Here is a 21,098-nt window from a genome sequence, read left to right on the forward strand (position 1 = left end):
AAGTCACTGTATCATTGCTCAAAGGTCCTTTGCTAAAGACAACAGCAAGAGCAGGATAAGATGGTCTTGAGTTTATTGGAGATGGAAGTAGAATCATAATGGAAGGTAAAATTGATTGAGGACTCTGTGAAGCTTGAGAAAAAGGAAGAGATAATGGATAGGGAGCTAACTTTCCCAGAGTCAGAAAGACCTGGGACACATACTGTTAGGTGACCCTGGGCAAGACATTTAACTTGAGTTGAACTTGACCTCTCAGGGCCCTAGGAAACTCTCTTAAGGACTCAGTTTTGGAGAAGTAGTCGATCTGAATTGCTGAGGGAGCTTCCTACGTTAAAGTTCATGAAAGCCTATCTGGTCAAAATAAAAATCTTAAAGTGTTTTTCTCTCTACTAGGTAAGGTATGAAAGCAGGTGCCAGATAAATTCTGGCTTGAGCTGATTGTTAAATTTTCAACTTGAGCACTTACCCCTCGAAACTGATAAATGCTACAAATCAGTGCTGGATTTATTGCTTTGTTGATTATCTAGACTTAAAATGTTGGAGAAAATGTTAATAATATGTTAAATGGAATATTTAGCATATTAAAATAATGACTTATTTAAATATATTAATAAAATTTTATCAACATGCTAAAATGTAAATAAAATATTAAAATGGTGTACATTTTTTTTGCAGAGCTTGTTATTAAATATTTACCAGCCCTTCCTTGGGTATAAAAATTATTTTGCATAGATGGAAACTGAGATTCAGATATTTGAACTAACTTGCCCAAAGAAACACAGCAAATATTTATGTATGTACCCACAAATATATAGAAGCACATATATATATATGTAAAATATATAATATGCACGTGTGTGTGTGTGTGTGTGTGTGTATGTGTGTGTATGTGTATGTAGAACAAAGAGTTCTAAGACTTGAATGCAGTTTCTTGAGTTGGGAATGCAGAGCTCTTGCCAATACAACATATTGTCCCCATAAAATGAAACTTGAACTGAAATGAGAAATGGCACAGCTATGACCTTTTTGAGGAGGAAGTGGGTGTTAGGGAATGGAGAGAACAGGGACGATGTAACAGGAATGAAGCGTAAGATCTAGAACCTGAAGAGACCTCAGAGTCATGAGGTATCTCCTTTCTTCCTTCCTGAACAAGTCTTACAGATGAAAGTAAGGGAAAGGAAAGTGCATACTCTTTGTCCTGCCTGAATAATTCAATTAAATTCAAATCAACAATCAATTATTAAGCACCTACTGTATGCTGGACTCTAGCCTAGAGACTGATGACATCAAGTCTAACATACTTTGTTCATTTACCACAGTATATAAATATTCATTATTATTTTTATTAGCAGTTGCTCCCAACAACTTAGAGATCCAAAGAGTTGTTGGGAGCAACTACTAATAAAATGATAAAGAATACTTATATACTGTGTTAAATGAGCAAAGTACTTTAGATACATTATCTTATTTCACCATCACAAAAAACCCCATGTAGTCAGTGCTACAAGTATTGCTATTACTATTTTCCAGGTGACAAAAGGTCACATGATTTTCCTACTCAGCAGGTAGGTATTATAGGTCATACTTGAATATGGATCATCTATTCCTCACTTGATACTGATGGTTGGAGGGTCAGTGACTGAAGTTATCTCTGTTCTTATATCTTCAAAGAATCTTGTGTGAACAGTATGAAAATACTGACTATGTAGTTTTGGAATAAGGATTACAGGTCGTCATAGCTGCCCTTCTTTCCCTCCTCCAATAATAATGCCTATAATTATTGGTTAACAATTGTAATCTCCCAGTAGAATGTAGGTTCTTTGAATTGCCGAGGGCTGTGGTTTTTTTCCCCTTGGTATTCCTAGCACCTATAATGAAAAGTGTTTAATAAAAGCTTTCTGGTGATTTAGATTGGATTGCCAGATTGTGAAACTGTCTGATGAAGAAGATAATAACGGAATCTAAGAGCTGGAAGGGTCCTCTGATATTATGTCAACCTGAATAAAAATACCCTTTACAATATATCTAATGAATTATCATCCAGCTTTTGTTGGAGAGATCAACACAGAAGAGAAATACCTCACTTGTGAATTATTCTAATTGTTAGGAAGTTTTCCACACTTTAAGCTAGAAATCTACTTCTTGGTGACTTCCACCCAATGCACCTAGTTCTAATGTCTGGGCCAAGCAAATCAGATTTGTAATTAGAGGAGCTGAGTTTAAATTGTGATTCTTTAGATAAGTGGCCACAGATTTGAACCTTAGATTCCTCCCTACAGCAAGAGGGCTGGATTGTGATCTCAAAGATTCATTCTAGGGTAGCAGGATAGCGCAGCAGATAGGGTCTCAGACTTTACAAAGATCTGAGTTCAAATACAGTCTCAGATACTTGCTAGTTCTGTGATCCTGAACAATTCACTTCATTCTGTTTGCCTCAGTCTCCACATCTGTGGAGGAGAAAATGACAAACTACCCTATTATCTTTGCCAAGAAATCCCCCAAATGGGAAGATGAAGAGTTGGGCATAGTTAAAAAGCATTCTAGCTTTAAATATGTGACTAGATTTAGTGTGATTTATAGGTTGAAAGGAACCTAAGACATCTTTTAGACCAAGCTCTAGATGACCCCAAAGGTCCTGTGTGTCTCTCTCATGCCCAATATTGCTTTGATGTTGCCCCCACTGATGGGGATGATTGAGGGGAAGAAAAAAGTAGACTTAGGGAAACATGAGTAGAGAACAACTCCCAAAATAAACTTTACCTGCTTTCCATTGTTGCTCAAGCCTGGCCCTATATGACAGAATATGAATGTATCTCTATTATATTCAGTCTCTTGCTTCCATGCTTATATCCTCCAAGTGTAGAGTTCTTTTTCTCCTCATCTTGGTCTCTTGAAATCCCTGCTTCCTATCAAGACTTAGTTAAAGTACCAACTTCTACATAATATTTCCTGATTTCTACACACCCCACCTCAGTTTCAGAGGATCTTTCCTTCCAAATTGTTATGTATTGTATCTATTTTTATATTTTTATATTTACTTTTTTAGGTCCCACTGGGGTTGAGGTACTCACTATCTTCCAGAAAATTTATCTCTCAATTCTAGGTTCAGTCCTAAGATGACCTGATCTCTCTCTCTTTCTCTCTTTCTCTCTTTCTCTCTTTCTTTCTTTCTTTCTTTCTTTCTTTCTTTCTTTCTTTCTTTCTTTCTTTCTTTCTTTCTTTCTTTCTTTCTTTCTTTCTTCCTTCCTTCCTTCCTTCCTTCCTTCCTTCCTTCCTTCCTTCCTTCCTTCCTTCCTTCCTTCCTTCCTTCCTTCCTTCCTTCCTTCCTTCCTTCCTTCCTTCCTTCCTTCCTTCCTTCCTTCCTTCCTCTCTCTCTCTCTCTCTCTCTCTCTCTCTCTCTCTCTCTCTCTCTCTCTCTCTGTCTCTTTCTTATTTGGTGAGACAATCAGGGTTAAGTGAATTGCTCAAGGTCACATAGTTGATAATTGTCAAGTTCTGAGGTCACATTTGAACTCAGGTCCTGAGTTCAAATATAAAAAAGGTTTTACATGATTGCACATATATAAGTTATACGAAATTTCTGGAAGAGAGGTAGGGAGATTTGAAACTCAAAATTATATAAAAACGAATGTTAAAAATTGTCTCTGTATGTAATTGGAAAAATACTATTTAAAAACAAGTGGTCATACTCTTTCTCATTGTCTCTGGTTCTCTATGTTCCGTCCCTAGAACTTGAGGAAAATCACTTGAAGTTTAGATATGAACAACTCATATTTAGCACTTATTCCCAAAAGGAATAAGATGGTACTTAATGTGGATTGTTACATTAGGCATGACAATTTATTAATAATAAAATTAATTTCCTCCATATAAAAGAAATTCTTAAACCATTACAGGTTCACAAGCACCCATTGACAGAGCCACATCAAGTCAGGTGGAAATTCATCTCAACTTTTCACTGTCTAAACAACTTCCTCAAATTCCATGTCTTTTGTCAGACCAGGTCAGAATTTAAGTTTCATACTCTGCCAGTGGTCATTTTCTCCTCTAAAAATTATTGTAATGGCTATACAGAGATATTCCCAAAGGGCAAAGAGCACTAAATGAAGAACTCAGGAGCTCTCAAATATTCTAGGCAGCTAGAATCTATCTCTCCTGAGCCTTATTCAGTCACGTATACTCAAGGAAAGATACATAAAGCAGGAGAGGCTGCTAGGGGTCCGAGTCTCAGCCTCAGGCTTGCGTGGGCACACAGTCATATACAATTAACTGCCATAGACTCCAGGGCTGGGGAAATTTGTGGAGGAAGGAAAGGTAAGCATCTTACAAGAAGCCCCAGAGAGAGTTCCATGTAGCATTCTCTGGAGAGAGGAAAAAGTCAGGGAGAGCAGAAGCTGCTTTTCCTTCTGCTGAGAAAGTAGCTCTTTCTGGTTCAGTGACTGATAAAGGGATTGCCTTGGCTTCTTGAATTGTGCTGAACCAGAGTCTGTGTGGTCCACCAAAAGTGTTTATAAGGCAGCTCAGCTTAGCTCCATGCTCACCCACTAGCCACGGCTCATAGGGTTAAGGAAGAGGTGTGAAATTATTACAGATATGTGTGTTCATGTTATGTGTTGCCCCTCCCCGCCAAGGATGTTTGTTCCTTGAGGCTAAAGACTGGTTTCATTTTTGTCTTTTGTTTTGTTTGGTTTTTTTTGCAAGGCAACGGGATTAAGTGACTTGTCCAAGGTCACACAATTAGTAATTATTAAGTGTCTGAGGTTGGATTTGGACTCAGGTTCCCCTGACTCCAGGGTTGGTGCTCTATCCACTGTGCCACCTAGCTATCCCCATTCTTATCATTGTTATCTCTAGTGTACAATACATTTGTTGTTGTTGTTGAGTTGTTTCACTCTTTTTATTCAAATTTCTTTACCAAATTTGGGGTTTTCTTGGCAGAGGTGCTGGAATGATTTGCTATTTCCTTCTCCAGTTCATTTTACAGATGAGGAAATTGAGGCAAGCAAGGTTAAGTGACTTGCCCAAGGTCACACAGTAAGTATCTGATGTCAGATTTGAACTCAGATGATACTTAATAGCTCCATGTTATTGAACTGATTTCCCCTTGATCTAAGTGATTTTTTTTTTTGAACTCCCAGTTTGATTCTGGCTTGCTGAACAAAATATGAGGAATATGACTAAAGATATGGAATTCTTAATCTTGGATCTTTGAACCTTCAAGGACAATATATTTCAGGGGATTCCATAAAGTTGTATGGGAAAAAGAGCATCTTTATTTTTACTGACTTTTTTTTTTTTAGGTTTTTTTGCAAGGCAAACGAGGTTAAGTGGCTTGTCCAAGGCCACACGGCTTGGTAATTATTAAGTGTCTGGGACCTGATTTGAACCCAGGTACTCCTGACTTCAGGGCCGGTGCTTTATCCACTACGCCACCCAGCTGCCCCCTAACTTTTACTGACTTCTGAAAGGAATTTAGCATTTCCTTCATTTATATATGTAGTCAATAAACCACAATAATATCAGTTTCCATCATCCTGCCATAGGGGCACATGACATACCCACAAAATGTTAAAAACCCCTGCTACAAGGGAAGGGTAATCATTCAAATTCCCAGTGATTTGTGGGTAACTTCTTTTTGTAATTTTTCAGTGAAAGGAGTGGCCTGATGCCTGGAGACTGGACTCCTTGCTTTGGCTTTCTTACTCTTCTATGACTCAGCTGAATTTTCTTTGCTGTTCTTTCAAAGGCTAGCAAGTAACAGAGGTAAATGGGAGTAAAGACAAATCTGTGTCTACTCTCCTCGAATTCTAGGCCATTTCAAAGTTTCTCAATTTAAAGTATTAACCTAGGTTACTGTGAATCCCCGGATTCAAGTAACAGTGCCAAAGAAATCTTATTAACTGCCAATTTCATCATTTTCTTCTACTGGCCTCTTTGGGAGTGAGGACATCAACCTTCACAGGCACTTCTTCAGAAGGTTTTAAAAAAATCTAATACTGGTAAATTGGGGGAAAAACCACCTGGAACTTTAAAGCAATTCTGAGTTTCCTTAAGACAGATCATACTTAGCTTCATTTCTCTCTTTTGATTTCAAACACAGCTAGTAAAAATATTGGTATTTAGGGAAAAATACATTTTTAAGGTAATTTTGACATTTAAGATTTAACACAGATGGGGAAAAAATTAAATCCCACTGTGACCTGGATCACTTTTTTGCTAAGTAAAATGATTGAGCTTTTTTTTTTTTGTAAATGGGGTCTACCTATGTTAAACCCTATTTACCATAAAACAATGGTGTGCACCTTTAATAGAATTTGGTTCCTGGGAGCTGTCTCCCCTTACTGCAGATGAATTTAAAAAATCCCATTGCAATTACTTGCATTACCTCTGTACAATAAAACTGGTGAGATACCTTTATTAACACAATCAAGACAAAGGCAAAAAGGGAGGGGAAAGGCCATTTCAGAAAGAACCATTTGTCTGGTGCAGAATTCATCTGGGTATGATATGGGTTGCTGCAGACATAAAACTGTCTCAAATCTGGCTTCAGGGTTTGAAAATATAAAATATTCATGGTGTATAATTTTGCATAATTTGTTTAGCTACTGAGACATAATTTAGTTATTTGGTGCATGAATCCTTTGGAAGGTCTAAAGAACAGAAAAGAGTAGATTTTCCTGAGCAAATCCCAGCATGGGTAAAAATACAGACAAGGTGAACATATGCTTGCAGTTGATGCCTATGCATGGGCATAGGAATGTAGACATACAGACATATATGGCATCTCTTTCTCACTTATTTCCTTTTCTAGAGTAAGATTCTTCTTATCAGCTACTTAATTCCATTGAATACTTGATAGCATAAAGAAATTTTAGATAGACATTAAAGGAAAACCTAGAGGAATGAGATTGTTAGAGCATAAGAGATTTTGATTCTATTTCAGTTTGAGGATAAACTCTTTTACTGTGAGAAGGATAAATTCTGACACTGTTGAATTTATCCATTTATTCACTCTGGGCAAATGAATGTCTACTGTGTGAGCAGCACTCTGTTAGCATGGAGGAAGTATAAAAAAAAGACAGGGCTCCTACCCTTGAGGTGTTTGCAATCTAGTTAGAGAGACAAGACTTAAATTCAGAAACAAGTAGAGAACAGCTCAGGATGTTAGGATCTCAGCTCAGAAAGAATCCTGAGAAACCACTTAGTACAATGCTGAGTAATAATACAAGCTACAGAATATTGAACAAGTGGCTATCCAGTCTTTATTTGAAGACTCATGGTAGAGGAAACTTGCTAAACTCCTAAATTTGCATCTTGATAACTTTCACCTAATATGTTCCAGTTTTACCCTTTGGTGCCAAAAATCAATCAAGCAACTAGAATTTACTAAGGAGGTAGATAGATAGATAGATAGATAGATAGATAGATAGATAGATAGATAGACAGATGAATAAATAGATAAGTGAATGGAAAGAAAGACATATAGATAGATGATGGAAAGATAAACTGACAGATACAGATAAATAGACAGGCAGAAAGGCAGATGAATGGATAGACACAAAGACAGACAAGCAGATAAATAGATATATAGATAGATAATTAGATAGATGAGTGGAAAGATAGACAAGAGACAGACAGATGTTAGACAAATAGATAGGCAGGCAGGGAGATGAATGAATAAACAGATTGGCAGATAGGCAGATTGATGAATGGAAAGATACATGGACAGACAGATATGTAGATAGAAGACTGAAAAATTAGATAGATAGGCAGACAGATGAATGGAGAGATAGATAAATAAATAGATGTATGGAAAGATAGACATACATATATACATATATACGTATATATATATATTATATATATATATATATATAGGCAGGCAGAGAAATGGATAGACAGGCAAATAGGCAGATGAATGGATAGATAGACATTGATAGATAAAAAGAAAGATAAGCAGGCAGACATAAATGGCTAGATAGACATAAAGATTTTATTAAGAATGTATTAAGTAGGGCGGCTAGGTGGTATAGTGGATAAAGCACCGGCCTTGGAGTCAGGAGTACCTGGGTGCAAATCCCGTCTCAGACTCAGACATTTAATAATGACCTAGCTGTGTGGCCTTGGGCAAGCAACTTAACCCTATTTGCTTTGCAAAAACCTAAAAAAAAAAAAAAAAGAATGCATTAAGTACAAGGCACTGGGTTAGCTTCTGGCAAAAAGGCAAAGGCAAAACTAAAACAGTTTCTGTCCTCAAAGAGCTATATTTTACATCTATCACAGGAAACAGCATGGACACACACATACATACATTGACAAAATATATGTAAAGTAAATCCAAGTCCCTTAGCAGCTGGAGTACCAGGTCAGCTTCCTATAAAAAGAAATATTTGGACTGAGGTTTGAAGGAGGCATTGGAAGAGGAAGAGGAAAGGGGGATTACTTCTGGGCTTGGACAGGGCTTGGAGCACAGGTTGAATAGAAGTATGGAGATGAGAGATAGCAAGCTATATGTGAAGAAGAGCAGGGTGGCTAAGACATGGCATGTGTAAAGGGGAGTGATGTGCTATAACTCTGGAAAGGTAGGCTGGAATAGGATTGTGAAATGCTTTAAATGCAGAAGCAGAGGAGCTTGTATTTAATGTTAGAAGTCTCTCTGAACCAGCCAAACTCACTGGGGTGCTGGGGGGTGGGGAGTGGGTACCTGTTCAGACTTTTAGGAATATCACTGTCAGAGTTTTATGGAGGATAGATTGGAGAACATCTTGAGGCATGAAGACTAAGAAGGAGGCTCTTGAAAATATCCAGAGGAGAGGTAATGAAGACTGATTTAGGTGATGGTTATGGAAAAGGAAAGAAGAGTAGATGTAAGATATATTGTGAAGCTCAAATCAATAAGATTAGATAAGTTACTGGGGAGACTAAGGAATTGAGGATGAATTTGAGGTCAAGAACATAGATACTTGGAAGTAACCATGGCAAAAAATTTAGAAGTTAAGAAAAAGGGTAGATTTTGGTGAAAAGATAACATGTTTGAGATGCTTATGGGACATAAGGCAGTTGGTGATGTGATAGAATGGAGCTTGGGAGAAACCTACAGCTAAATAGATGGATCTGGGAGTCATCTGCTTAGAGATAGCAGTTAAACCAATGGTAATTGATGAAATCCCCCCCCCCCAAAAGGGGGTGAATAGAGAGAATACAGTAAAGGGTCAAGAGCAGAGCAAGAAAGTCTCATCCTTGTCCCTCTAATCTTTGTCAGAACTTCAATACTTGAAAAAATATTGAAAGGAACAATAATATTTTTTCAACCACATCCTTCTCCCCTCTTTTGCACCCAATGTTTTTTTCCCTATCTAAACACTCCTGGTTCCTTTTATTTATTTCATATGATATCTTTTCTTTTCTTTTTTTTTTTAGGTTTTTGCAAGGTAAACAGGGTTAAGTGGCTTGCCCAAGGCCACACAGCTAGGTAATTATTAAGTGTCCGAGACTGGATTTGAACCCAGATACTCCTGACTTCAGGGCTGGTGCTTTATCCACTACGCCACCTAGCTGCCCCTATCATATGGTATCTTTTCTAGTACCCAATATACCTTTTTTGATACCTTTAATATCAATGTCCTTATTACAATGAGTGAAAAAATGCGACATAGATTTTATATATATGAATACATACATATATAAATATATATGTATATATTTGTGCATGTTTGTATTGAAAAGATTTAAATGAAAGGAAACTGAAATTGAACTTATAGGTCATTAATTCAATTACTTTGTTTTACTGATAACAATGAGACCCTAAGAGTTTAAATGACTTGTCCAGGAATATGTTACTAAGTAGGAGACTCTGAATTCAGGCTGAAGTCCCTATTGTGAAGTGGTAATTTAGGAATGGCTTCAAGAGAGAAGGGAGTTTTTAGCTAGACCTGAAAATAAGCATAGGATTTGGGTTTTTTTTTTTTTTTTTTAGGTTTTTGCAAGGCAATGGGGTTAAGCAGCTTGCCCAAGGCTACACAGCTAGGTAATTATTAAGTGTCTGAGGCTGGATTTGAACTCAGGTACTCCTGACTCCAGGGCTGGTATTCTATCCACTGTGCCACCTAGCTGCCCCTAGGATTTGGTTTGTACAAAGAGAGAATTAAAGGGCCTTCCTAGGAAGAAGTATGGCATAAAAGATGGCACAAATGGATGAAGGGTAGTGATATCTGAAGGAGACTATAATGGAGAACATATTAAAAAGAGTGCAAGACTAAGTAGCCTGAGAATATTGAACTTTTATACTTCAAAGAGACCCTAGGGATCATCATTGTATCCCCATCATTGCACAAAAGCAGAAATAAGGGATTAGAGAGAAGAAGATATTGAAGACATAACAATCAAGTTAGAGGTAGACACCCTGAGAGGACAAAGAATTAGCAACTAATAAAGGACAAAGAATTAGCAACTAATAAAAAGAATGACCTGATATATAAGCAAAGCAGAAATATGTGACTACAAACTGTAAAGTCCTAGGTAAATGCTTCACAATGGTGTGGAGGTGACCCTGGATTCTTGAAGGTCTTTATGGGAGAATGTTGTGTCGATCTGGTTGTCTCTTACTGGAAAGGACTGAAGATTCTGCCTTCCAAAGACCAATGTAGCTAAATGTCTAAGAGCTCATACAGACAAACCATTTGGTGAAGTGTTCTTTGGCCAGGGCAACCTCTAAAACTAAGAAAAATATAAAATGGTGCTCTGTTTTGTGTGACCCCTCTCCACTTTTGTAGTTCTAGTGGATTAACAGTAGAAAGGCAGAGTATGCTAAGAATCACAGATTTTTAGGGTTTCTATAAATTTGCCAGTTGGCACTCTAATGTGAGACCCTTGTCTAATGATATATAAACTATTAGAAAAACTAAATTATGTCAATCTTGTCTTTTTCACTGTGAATTAAACAGAAAAAATTTAAATGACAATAAATGGTAGGAAAGCTCACAGGTTCCTTTTAGAGAGACAAATAAAGAAATTGGAAGGGTTAATTTTATTATGTGTCTAACTGAAACATATAAATATCATTCTATAGAGCATTTGCTCATCATTTGAGACTGAAGTTCAATATCCAGAGGATGAGAAGTATTTGGGGAAAAAAACAGCACTATGAAAGTAGCTGTAGCTTATGTATTAATATCTATTAGAAGATGAAGAGGTAAAAGAATTCTATACAGAGCTCAATAAGATTCCCCACATTGAACAAATACATAATTCAAAAATGAAAATAGGTAAGAATGGTGAGAAATATATTAGAAATATTGGAACAGGAATAAAAAATAAGAGAGGTTGGTAGACAACTACAGAAGACTCATATATTTTGAATTCTTTCATGGAAAAAATAGAAGGCATTAGCAAGTGAATACTGAGTAACAATACAAAAATAAAATTGATTATATTTTAAAAACAGGAAATAACTTATTATGAATATGGGAGTCATTCATGAGTTATTTATATGTATCCAGCCAGACCATTAACTTATAAGAACAAAAGTTAGTCCAAGCATAGTGACACATGCCTGAACCACCTCAGATTCTGGGGAAACAGGGGTCTGCATATCTCTCTCTTTTTTATATATTCTATTTCTCTGGTTACATGGAAAAACAAGTTTTAACATTCATTTTTAAAACTTTGAGTTCCAAATTCTCTCCCTTCTTCCTACTCTACCCCCCCAATTGAGAAAGCAAGTTTATATAGGTTAAATATGTATAGTCATACAAAATATTTCCATAACATCCATGCTATGAAATAAAACATAGGATTCCCCCCCCCAAAAAAAAAGAAACCTCAAGAAAAATAAAGTAAAAGAAAGGTATTACATGTCTTGAACTTAGAAGCTCGGAGTTATAGTAGTCTATCCCAATTGGGTATCTTTATTAAGTTTGTCAGTAATGTAGTGAGCCCCATGACTAGGATTGGTTGCCATGTTTCTTAGGGAGACACAAACCAGCCTAGGTCAGAAACAAAGCAAGTCAAAACTTTTGTGACCAATGGTGAGATAACCCCTGCATTTCCAATCTGGACAAGATAGGGAGACTCAGTCTTTTAAAAAAACAAGTCAGAAAACTAATATTGAGAAAAAGATATAGCATGCAATTGAAGTAACTCAGTCCTGACCTATTTAAGCAAGTTATTAATAATAAAAATGCCCATAGAATATAGAAAAGACAAAAGGTCATAGGTTCTAAAGCCTGAAGATATGTGAAACAACATCTGGTATAAGCTTCTCATGTTCAGATGGGGAAACTGAGTTCCAGGGAAGTAGAGTGACTTGGCTGAGGTGATAGAACTTTGATGTGAACATAAGGATCCTCTGAATTCAAAATTCACTGCTCTTTCTATCTCATCATGGCAGCATCCCCTGTTACTTATTATGTACCTTCTCTAGGACATAATGATAATTGGGGAAACTGAGTTCCAGGGAAGTAGAGTGACTTGGCTGAGGTGATAGAACTTTGATGTAAACATAAGGATCCTCTGAATTCAAAATTCACTGCTCTTTCTATCTCATCATGGCAGCATCTCCTGTTACTTATTATGTACCTTCTCTAGGACATAATGATAATTTCATTCTTCTCTATTTCCCCTTTCCTTTTTAAAGTCTTTCTGCAGTAATGAGATATTAATAAAACTCAAAACATTAAAAGATCCATGATTTGACCAGTGTAACTGCTCTTTCCTTAGAAATGTTATAGATAATTTCTTCTTTTTTCAATGCTTAGTAAGATGGTTTTTGGATAAAAAACAAAAATTTCGTATCTAGTGGTTAGTACCTGGTGGTGAACTTCTCTTTGGATTAGGCTGGTCCACACAACAGATAGATGTCCTATTGCCCTATTGCAAAACTCAAAGTCTTTCTAAATTGGTAGGTCCTTCTAGAGCATCTGTTGTCTTGGTATAGTATGAGAATTTAAGGTTACCTCTATGACAGTAAGACTTGAGTGGAGAATATTGTTGTTACTGTTGTCTATTCTTCATTTTCTTTTCTTTTTTGGGGGTGTGTATGAAGCAATGGGATTAAATGATTTGCCCAAGGTCACACAATGAGTTAGTATCAAGAGTCTGAGGTTTGATTTGAACTTAGGTCCTCCTGACTCTATGGCCAGCTCTTTCTTCACTGTACCACTCAGCTGCCCCGTCCTTCATTTTCTTTGGGTTTTCTTTGTTTTTTTCAAGGCAATGGGATTAAGTGACTTGCCCAAGGTCACACAGCTAGGTAATTATTAAGTATCTGAAGCTTCATTCGAACTTAGGTACTCCTTACTCCAGGGATGGTGCTCTATCCACTGTAACACCTAGCTGCCCCCTGTCATTCATTTTCTAAGAGGACCAATGGCATCATGAGATGAGGTCTGGACTTGTATATGAATTGGGTGTAGAGGAGACAGAGCTACACAAAGTTGTCAGCCACACTCTCTTTCCCAGAGTCATAAAAGTCAGGATGACTGGAAATGCCCAAGGATGACCTTGGCATATTTCATTAGCTGACCAAGATCTAAGCACTCCACAGCATCTACTGCAGCCACCTTCATGGTCACTGGAACACACTGTTCTTATCCTCCCATTCTACCAGGGGAAGTCTTCACAGGTTGGGGGTAGATATCCCCTAACTTGCTGAAGGACGAGGCTTGTTGGCTACCTTAACCTGATATGTAAACAAAGAATGTAGTTTAATAATGTTACTTTATGATCATCATAATATAAACTAAGGATATAATAGCTAAAGTTGGCATAGTATTCTATGATTTACAAAAGACATTCCCATTTCTCCCCACTCCCTGCCCATGATCTTATTTGACTTTCAAAGTCCAAGTCTTTGACAGAGATGCTTTTTTCTACTAATTAATTTTAATTCAATTCAACAAATATTGACTCAGCTCCTACTATTGTGGATGGGAGACATTGTGCTAGGTACTGAGGGTATAAAGATAAAAAGAAAATAATCAACGAATTTACTTTTGATTGGTAGGAAATAACAGCTAATTGTTGGATTTTTTTTCTTTCTCACATCTGGGACTTTTTTCTGGTTTAGGGTATTCTGGGTCTTTTTACCAATGAACCTGCTTTGTAACATTCAGTGTTATAGCTGCCTGGGGGAGGTGTGGGTGGGTGGGTGGGAATTGAGAAGTTAGATAACTTGGTCCTAACAAATCCAGGATGTTCCAGAGATAAGACTTAACCTTGGTCTTTCTGATTTAGGGAGTGACAAGCCTCCCATGTGGTCAGATAAATAACAAAATATATGAAAAATAAATATAGTCTTTTTTAGTTTGTTTTAATCAGGACTGGAGTGGGAATCAGGAGACAGCACATGAGTTGAACTTTGACTTAAAGGTGAAGAGATTAAAAAAAGGAGGCTGATGTGACATTCTCAATAGAAAAGATGAGATGGGGTAACTAGGAGGCACAGTGGATAGAGCACTGGCCCTGGAGTCAGGAGGACCTGAGTTCAAATGCAGCCTCAGACACTTAATAATTGCTTAGCTGTGTGACTTGGGCAAGTCACTTAACCCCATTGCCTTAAATAAATAAAATTTAAAAGAAAAAGATGAGATCAATCAGTTTGCCAATCAGTTTGCCATGTACAGTTTGCTGTACATGGTGAGATTAAAGTAAAACATCTCAGGAAAGATAGGTTTGGAGTCATTGTATTCTTGGGCTGTCCAACTTGGATCATTCTACCAAACAAGTGTTTACCCTGAAGAAATGCTCTCAGCCTGGAGCTGTGACTAATGATCCAGATTACATCTGATTTGTAAAGCAGCACCTTCAATGTCTTGATGGAAAAATCTCTCCCCAAATTACACTTCCGTGAAAGGTACACAGTAATAACGCACCATGTGGCCATAGAAAATTGTATTGCAATTGGATACATTGAATAATGTAATGTTTCAACAATGCCCAAATGAATGCCATTATTAAAATACCAGGACAGATCTGAAAAGCTACATTAAAATCACCATGGGCTTGCATTAAGACCCCTAGAATAACAAATATTGGATTCTTTATAACTCCACGGTGGGGCAACCCCTTACCTTCTCTCCCTTCTCTCCTCCAACTCCAACAATCTATAATCCATATACATTTCTAGTGACTGGAAGAGAAAATCGCTTTGGACCCAGCTCAGCCCAGGAGCCCACAATGACTTCTTCCAAGCTTTATCCATAGAATCACATTCAAAACATTTATTGTCTACTGTGCAGATCCTAGGGATTATGCTAGTAAAAGAGAAAGTATGAAGAATTTGTCTGATGAATTTTTCTTCCAATAAAAAGTTTATCCAATCAACAATCCTAGGTACACCCCAGAAGCACATTCAATATCTCTTCAGTTCCAATTTCTTAGTCTCATTTTGTTCACCTCCCTCTCTGTTCCATTCCCAGTCCCTAGCACAGAGATGAGAGCCAAAATCTTTCCTTCATGATCATTTCCTGTCAATAAATGTCTTAGTCTGTATTGCTTTTCCTCTACATAAGATGGTAGAGGGCTAAAGTCTTTAAAGCTTCTTCATGTTGTGGAGGAGGAGGCTATTCTAGTGGAGATAAAACTGGGGATGCTTTAAGATAATAATAATAAGCAACAACAACAAACAAGCACACCACATTCCAGGCACTGCCTCATTTGATCTTCATATCAACCCCAGGGAGTAGGTGTATTATCATCCTCATTTTGCAGATGAGGAAAGTGAGGCAAAAGTCAATAAGTATATGAGACGAGATCTGAACTTATGTATTTCTCCAAGAAACACATAGGCCAGGAATAATCTATGTGTTTCTCCAAGGATAATAAGCATTGCTGAGGTCAGAGAGGCTTACTTCCAGAAGACTGATGATGAATATTTTTGGAGACTACAGCAGCTCATGAAGACCATCTCATTAAGTCTGCAAAAAAGATGGCAGACTATATCAATGGAAGTAATGAATCATACCAGTAAAATCATGGCTACCTTGAAGTGTTATAAATAGGACATAGTAGATGTGAGGTCGTAAACAGCACTCAGCAATAAAGAAAAAAAAGTCATTCTCTGAAACTGAACCTAATAGAAATGAACAGAGAATGAATGCCATTAGCTATCAACAAAACTAACTTAATCAAAGAGGCATTTATTATATCCTGCAGATGCTCATCAGATCTCAAATTTTGATATGATTATTTCAAGACATGCTATAATCATAGAAAATAAAAGACCAATAATAATGATGATAATAATAATAATAACTCTAATTTACTTAGCACTTCACAGTGAAGGATTAGATTTCTGATTTCATTGGGCTAGGAAATTCATAGAAGAGGAAATTTCTTGACTAGGACTTTTAGAGATAGATTGTCTGGGTAATTCTCCAGTATGGGTGAGAAAGGATCAGAATGTAGGTTTTCCTGGCTCAATCTCTAAGTTGCCTCAAGCACTGACAATTTACTTTTCTTTAACTAGATCCATGAGACAAGTAGGGTGAACTCTACACATGCAAAAACTGAGTGTCATGAAGGTCCAGTGACTTGCTCGTGGCTACATTGCCATTTTTAGAGTTGGAATTCAAATTCAGGTCCTCTGACACCAATTCCAGTGCTGTTTTCTTCCTACACCAAAATTTTTCTATAGGACTCTTCTTGCTTATCTCATCTTGCAGTGTTCATAATGATGCCTTATAGACCACAAGATCATAGATTTGGCATTAATCAGAATATCAGACATCATCTAATCCAATTTTTTATGGGATTTATGGGAAGAGTGAAGCCCAGAGAGTCTGAGACTTACCTCCAAAATCATACAACTTAGAAGACCAAAAAGACTGAAATGAAGATTCCAGCAGCTTATGTACTAATATTAATTGGAGAGGATGCAACAAATTCTGCAAAGATCTTAATGAGATTCACCAAATCAGAGTTATGCCTACCTTCACACTTTATACCTTTAAAAGGGAGGAAGGTATAGAGAATAATGGTGAGAATATATTGGAAAAAAATTGACTCAGGATTAAGAAATTAAAGATGTCAAAGGCTAGTAGCCTAAACAGAAGTTGCACATCTGACTATTAATCTGTTTTTTTAGGAGGAAAGTTTAAAGAAACTAGATATAGGGGCAGTTAGGAATTGAGGGTTACATAGAGAAAAGAGAGGTGGTCCTTGCCCTCAGGTAGCTTCCATTCTATTAATATCCTCTGCTTCCTTTTCTGTTTGACCATGGTCACTGCAGGAGTAGCAGGAAACATAACCACACTGAAGGTTATTTCATATTTTTCTTTGTTTTTGAGATACTTACAACCAAAGGATGATTCCCCAGAGGTTGTTGTTATGATGATGATACAGCTAGTCTGGTTAGTAGAGAGCAGACAAAGCCTATTGGTAGGATGAGACTGAAGGCATCTATAGCAGGGTAGAGTAGCCACTGCTGGCTTAATCTTCAAATATCTTAGATATTCTCTCTGCCCTGGAGGAGGTCTGCTCATTAAGTAACCTTCTGATCTTAAAATGATCTTATAAAAAGTAAATGTTTTTTCCCTACAAGAAAGAGAAAATATTAATAGTCTAACTGCAGTATTCTGTACTATTAGAGTAAATGTTTAACAATCATTTTCCCTCCCTTCCTCCAAAAGACACACTTAATTATTGCCATTTTCTTTTCTTTCTTAAATCTAAAAACATCCATCAACAAGACAACAAATCTAATTCTGATTTGTGTTGTTTGCTGATTTTCAAGGTGTAAATGCTGTCATTAAAATTTTAACAATTGACTCTCCTGAGATCTGGTAGGTATGGCTGAAGCACATATCTGGTTTGGAAGTTATTTTTCTCTATGCAAATTTATACATTGGCATTCTGGTTTACTCATTTCTTATGAGTTTGGATAGCGTAGATTAGAACTTGATCACCCCTGGCCAAACTGGAGAAAAGAAAACTCGAAACAGAAATCCTGAGGATACCAAGCAGAGGGGCAAGGGGCAATCTCTGGGCCCATAGTGACCATGGCATTGGCTCAGATACCTCCTGAAACAATCTACCAGCTTCTGCCCATTCTAATCACAACCCATACATTTCTAAATCTGAAGGAGTAGGAGAAGTAAAACTGGAATGTGGGGGTGGGGGTGGGGGAGGTAGGGAGAGCATGGAAGATTTGGGATCTATGTTAAAATCTTCCTTCTGCTACTGTAGTGACTGTGCCTGCCCTGGTTTTATTGTTCTTGTGTTGTTGATGAGAATTAGGGATGCCAATTAAAGAGAGAAGTCGAGGGTTACTGAAAAAATGCAGGAATTCACATGCTCCCTGGGATTTTAAAATTGCTCAGGATTTATTATAAAATATTGCAAAGTAAACAGGTTAAAACTTTTCTCCTCCCAGAGAAGCAACAGGCACTTTAGGACATGGTCAATAATAAAAGGCTAGGTGAGGTTTCTTGGGAGACAGAGGGAGAGATAAGGGAGAGGAAGAGAGGAAAACAGACAGAACTGTCTGGGCCAGAGGGCTGACCAGCCCAGAGTGGGGTCCAGCTCAGGTTGTCTTGACCATTATCTGGCTACTGAGGTAAAAGGGAAATCCCTCCCCTATTACATGAATGAAATCAGGTAGAAGCTTGGAAGCTGAGGGTTGGGAATGAGGAGACAGGGTACATATTTTACAATTAATAATTAAACAATAGAGGTCAATTTACATCTTAGGAGCAGACAGCCTTCCAAAATTAACAAGAGTTAACATGACTAAAGATTATAGAATTTGTTTCTAATTATAAATTTTCTATGTTCATAATTCTCCACATCACTCATATGCAAGAAGAGGGAAGTGGACCAGATAATATTGGGGCAGGATGGTATGGTAAGTTGGGGCCAAGGGCTGGATTTGGAGAAAGGAATATCTGGGCTCAAACTCTCCTTCCTTCCTTTCTTTCTTTCTTTCTTTCTTTCTTTCTTTCTTTCTTTCTTTCTTTCTTTCTTTCTTTCTTACTTTCTTTCTTTCTTTCTTTCTTTCTTTCTCTCTCTCTCTCTCTCTCTCTCTCTCTCTCTTTCTTTCTTTCTTTCTTTCTTTCTTTCTTTCTTTCTTTCTTTCTTTCTTTCTTTCTCCCTTCCTCCCTCTCTTCCTTCACCCCTTCCCTTACTCCCTCTCTTCCTACCTTCCTGTCTCTCTCTTCTCCTTCCTTCCTTCCTTCCTTCCTTCCTTCCTTCCTTCCTTCCTTCCTTCCTTCCTTCCTTCCTTTCTTCCTTCCTCCCTCCCTCCCTCCCTCCCTTCCTTCCTTCCTTCCTTCCTTCCTTCCTTCCTTCCTTCCTTCCTTCCTTCCTTCCTTCCTTCCTTCCTTTCTTCCTTCTTCCTCCAACCCTACCCTATACCTAATCAATCAACAAATCCTGTATCACTATTGTATCTCTCTCTTTACTCTCATGGATCCTCCTCATCTCTCATCTAGACAATTTCAATAACCTTTTAGTAGACTCATCTGCCTCAAGTTTCTCTCCACTCTAACCCATCCACCACTTCGTCACCAAAGTGATTTTCCTTCAATGTAGTTGTGATGATACAGCTCCCTTACTCAATAAACTTCAATGACTCCCTTTTGACTTTAGGATTAGTTATTATTACTTCATTTATCTTATCTTCTTTTAATTTCTGTTTTTTGTAAGTTTTATAATGTACATAATTATTAGTACATTATTATATAAATACAATTTAATAAATAAGTAAATATACACATTGGCAGTGCATGCTCAAAAATTTTAGTGCCAAGGTACCTGACCAAAATCCCCAAGTTTGGAGACCAGTTCCAAGGGATTGCAACAATAACAGTCAAATTCATACATTTATTTCACAAGTCTATATCAAGCACCTACTATGTTCTCACTATTCTTCTAAGTGGTGGAAATACAAAGATTGGTATCAGGAATCCTGTATTTGGGGGTGGCTAGGTGACACAGTGCATAGAGCACCAGCCCTGCAGTCAGGAGTACCTGAGTTCAAATCCGGCCTCACACACTTAATAATTACCTAGCTGTGTGGCCTTGGGCAAGCCACTTAATCCCAATTGCCTTACAAAAACTAAAAGAAAAAAAAAAAGAAAAAGAAAAAATAGTAAAGAATCCTGTATTCCATTAGCTGAGGAGACAACATGAACACATGTCCATAGACAAATGCAAAATATTAGCAGAATAAATAAAATGTAATTTTCTTTTGTGGGAGAAGATGCTATTAACTAGAGATTAAGGGGAACCAATTTAAATCCCTTGTGGAGGTGGCATTTTTGGGGAGACTTTGAGGCTATACAGAAGTTCTGAGCAGGGTGGGGAGAATAGCTCAAGGAGAGAAAAAGAGATGAGAGAATGCTGTATGTAGAAATAGCAATAGTCTAGTTTTATGGAGTGTAATAGACATAAAAAGAGATAAGATGGAAGAAGAATGAGAAGGTAGATGGAGTTTAATTGGGAAGATCATACATTCTAAATAAAGTTTGTATTTTTATCTCCCTTTGCTTTTGAGATAAAATACAAACTTTATTTAGAATGTATGATCTTCCCAATGGGAGATAAAATACAAACTTTATTTAGAATGTATGATCTTCCCAATTAAACTCCATCTTATCTCTTTTTATGTCTATTATTACTTCATTTATCTTATCTTCTTTTAATTTCTGTTTTTTGTAAGTTTTATAATGTACATAATTATTAGTACATTATTATATAAATACAATTTAATAAATAAGTAAATATACACATTGGCAGTGCATGCTCAAAAAATTTTTAGTGCCAAGGTACCTGACCAAAATCCCCAAGTTTGAAGACCAGTTCCAAGGGATTGCAACAATAACAGGTTTCTTTCTTTTTTGGGGGGGGCATATATATGTGTAAATTTTTACTTATTTTACTTTTAATTTATAAAATAAAGCAGGTGTTTCCATAAAAAAGATGACGACATGAAACTGCGAATCTATCATGTACAATTTGCTATTATATATATATATGTATTTATATATATATTTATATATAAAGTTATCACATAAGTTTCTTTTTTTTTCTTTCTTTTTCTTCCTCACTCCACCCAACCCTAGAGATCTCACCGTTAGACATAAATATTATATATATTATAT

At 37.0% G+C, this 21,098-nt stretch overlaps 1 long non-coding RNA gene across 1 annotated transcript in view; it reads left to right on the top strand.

The window, feature by feature from the left end:
• LOC141516215 (uncharacterized) overlaps positions 1-21,098 on the top strand; it is a 149,810-nt gene that overhangs the window by 12,535 nt on the left and 116,177 nt on the right. The window lies entirely within an intron of this gene.

This window comes from Macrotis lagotis, chromosome 3 (genome assembly GCF_037893015.1).
Source record: "Macrotis lagotis isolate mMagLag1 chromosome 3, bilby.v1.9.chrom.fasta, whole genome shotgun sequence".
NCBI lineage: Eukaryota > Metazoa > Chordata > Mammalia > Peramelemorphia > Peramelidae > Macrotis > Macrotis lagotis.